General features: G+C 35.4%; 1 long non-coding RNA gene across 1 annotated transcript; it reads left to right on the forward strand.

Annotated features, from left to right (window-relative positions):
- The first annotated feature begins 2,646 nt into the window (after positions 1-2,646).
- LOC137036390 (uncharacterized) lies at positions 2,647-2,895 on the forward strand. The gene is made up of 2 exons (XR_010897176.1): positions 2,647-2,683; positions 2,805-2,895. It is a non-coding gene; the product is annotated as an uncharacterized lncRNA (long non-coding RNA).
- The last annotated feature ends 677 nt before the right edge of the window (positions 2,896-3,572 follow it).

Here is a 3,572-nt window from a genome sequence, read left to right on the forward strand (position 1 = left end):
AGATCTGTTTGATTACAAACATTCTTCCAAATATCTTCCTTTGTGTTCAGAAGAACAAAGAAACTCATACAGGTTTGGAACAACTTGAGGTTGAGTAAACGATGACGATCATTTTTGGGTGAACTATCCCTTTAATAAAATATTAATACATAACTCTCATGCCTTGGCAACGTACAGTAGGTTTAATAATAGTTTGTTCATTTACAGCAGCATTAACACAGACAAATAGTAAAGGTAATAGGTAATGGTTCAATTAAAGGACTGAGACAAAACACTTGTGACTCCTGCACTGTAGGTTAGAAAAATTCATGTTAATCTTGCATGTGACAAACTAAAAATAACATAGCTTATGTATGCTGTAGTTTTGCTTGGAAGCAAGTTTAGTCAAGTCATTCTCACCTCCATGGGCAACTGAAAATTCCCTGCGACATAAACTACAGAAGGCTTTTGTTGAGTCACCGCTGACGGGCTTAATCCATATATTTTTTACTTCCCAATTTTTATTGTAGCTGCACAGTCTTTTCTTTTTGCAGGTTTATCCATATTTGCAGTTTTACCTACATGCCAAATCGATTATCGACTTTGTGTGTGTGTGTGTGTGTGTGTGTGGAGGAATTGGCGCATTTACAACGTACACTGATGCGCGTGAGAGGAGGGGGGGGGGGGGGGGCTGTGATTGGATGATGATGATAGGTCAGGTGTGAGGTGTCGTGTGTGTGTGTGTTGCGGGTGTGTCTCATACGTTCTGAAAAGTGAAGCCACGGGCTCTTTGATCGCCCCCTGGAGGCTGGATGCAGTACAGGTCATAAACCCCGCCCTCTCAATGCAGTCGAATGAGACTTCAGTGAAAACTTAAAAATAAATTCTGCTTCAAATAAAACTTTCTGAAATATGGTTTTGGTCATTTAAGGTAGTTGTTATCACACTGATATATATTCAATTGTTCGTTTTTGTGATGATTTAGATTTTAGCTAGCAATTTGATTCTATAAAAACGGGGCGTGTCGTCATGATTCGAAGTTGATTGACAGGTTGTCTGAGGACTGTCGGAGCTTCGAGGGGAGATTGAAGATGTATTAACTAACTGTTAATTTTCGATTTCTTTGTTATTTAACACCAACAAAATGAGTTGTTCAGCAGTAAACTGTACTAACCGACCTACAGGATCTGACGGATCACTGAACTTTTTTTTCTGTAACATCAAATGTGGGTGTTATAAGCTAATTAATAAATGTTATTAGTTAAGATAACACACCTAATGTTAACAATGTTGGGAAAAAGCAGGTGATCGTTATCTGGCAGTTACTTATTATTTTTATGGGTATAAAATAATAATTAGCAGGACAAAACTAATGATAGCTTACTCTAATTACAGCAATCGATCTCCTCTAACGTTAGTTGACATTTACATTTACATTTACATTTATGCATTTGGCAGACGCTTTTATCCAAAGCGACTTACATTGCATTATACTATACATTTGTATCTGAGTATGTGCAATCCCTGGGATTGAACCCATGACCTTGGCATTGCTAGTGCCATGCTCTAACCACTGAGCTACAGGAAAGCAAGTTGAACTTGATTTAAAATGGCAGGACCGTTTCTGACGATTTAGAGTTGTTTCTAGTGGCATATTATATTGATTTTATCTACTGAATTTGCTGTTTCAAAAATATTAATAGATCATGGCACCTCACAAATGTGTGTTTTAGTCTATTACTTATTAATTAATTCATTTATTTATGAATTTAATTGTAATTTATTGTCAGTGTAATATAGCGTTTAGATCTACATCAAATACAAATAAATAGATTAATAAAATCGCTAGATCTACGATGTCAACTGTGACGTAATTTGAATGGGAAACCACTAGCAGCGCTCACAGACTTTTGGAGTACTGCGCATGCGCGTCATTTTGAACTGTAACGGTCGTCAGTCAACCGGGAGTTCTCGGAGTAAAAGGTAAGAGCTAACGTTATAACTTTATTTTTAGTCGTCATTTTTCACATATGTAATGTTCATTGCTACTTTGAATGTATAATGTTTTATTGTCAAGGTTTTTTTTTTAACTTTATTTGTCAAATTAATGCCCCGTTTGTTTATTTGCTCACATGAGACGCATTTGATATTTTCAGATTTCCGTTTTAAAGTTAGTTGTTTTTAATTTGGACACTAGTGAAAACTAACGTTACACACAAAAAATGTTTAATATTTTTTAAAAATTTCAGCTGTAGAGTGTTTGGGAGACCGTGCTGCCTGCTGTTGTCGATCTATGATGCTCCTGTCACTGATAGTGGAGCCTGTAATGTAAGTTTTTTTTTTTTTTTTGCTAAATTTAATGTTTTACTAAACTTGTTAATTAGGCACACGTGATTTGCTCGTTATTAAAGTTCAGGCATATGCTGGTTTGGCATTAATGGCATTTCATACGCTCAATTTTTCTACTATTATTATTGTTATTATTAATATAGCCTTACTATAATATAATTTTTATTCACTTTCTGCTGATGACAAGCTGTTTTCGATTATCCAGTTGAGCCAGTGATTCAGTAAGTTGCTTGTAACAGAAGATGCTTATTTGTCACAACTTACAGGTTTACATGTGTCATTCATTACTGTAAAAAAAAATCTACTTTTTATTTTCAGTAGCAGAAGCAGAGACGGTTTGTGCAACAGCAACAAGGTGAGAATGATGAGACACTTTTTAATTAAGCACTGATAAGCAAATTATATTATTTTATTTGTGTAATTTATGAATTGATATGTTCTCTGCACTTGTGTTAATATGTTTCTGTCTGGAACAGGTGCGGGTCAAAACCCATCTGTCAAGACGCTTGTCCACTTGCTGTCCGCCCCACCAGCCCAACGATTGTGCTGGAGAACCACAAGTCACAGGTACAGGATAATGTTCATAGTCAAGTCATCTTCATTTCTGTGGCACTTTATACAAAACAGCTTCCCAGTAAAAAACATGAAATAGTCAACATGACCCTAGTTGAAGTGAAACACTAGGTGTGTGTTAGAAAAAATACTAATATTTTAAAGTCTGTACATCCAAATGATTCCTAAAGCTTTAAAACACATCACAAATTACAACATGTTGACTTTGAGCCCATATTGGACAGTTGGCAAATCTGTAATGTAACAAATTTAACATAACAGTATTTTTCCAAAAACACACCTATTGTTTCACTTCAGAGGAAGTTGATTAATCAACTGAGGTCATGTGGATTACCGTCATGTTCACTTTGGTTTTTGACCTTCTTGCGTGAACACACAGAGATGGATTATTTTTCTAAATATCTCTGTTTGTATTCCACAGAAAAAGAGAATGTCATAATCAACTGGAACAGCATGAGGGTAAGTATCCCTTTGTTAAGTTAGCTTAACTGAGTGACTTTGTGATATTCCACTATCCCTTCATTTGTAAAAGTGAAAATGCAATGCAGAAGTGAAAAGAAAGGCTAATTCGACCTCTCCTCAATCATCAGTTTCTTTACTGTACTGTCTAAAACTATGCCCATTAAATATCTTTAAAATCCAGTATACCTGTAATTGTTTTAGTTCCAATG

The sequence above is a fragment of the Chanodichthys erythropterus genome, chromosome 14 (assembly GCF_024489055.1).
Source record: "Chanodichthys erythropterus isolate Z2021 chromosome 14, ASM2448905v1, whole genome shotgun sequence".
Taxonomy (NCBI): domain Eukaryota; kingdom Metazoa; phylum Chordata; class Actinopteri; order Cypriniformes; family Xenocyprididae; genus Chanodichthys; species Chanodichthys erythropterus.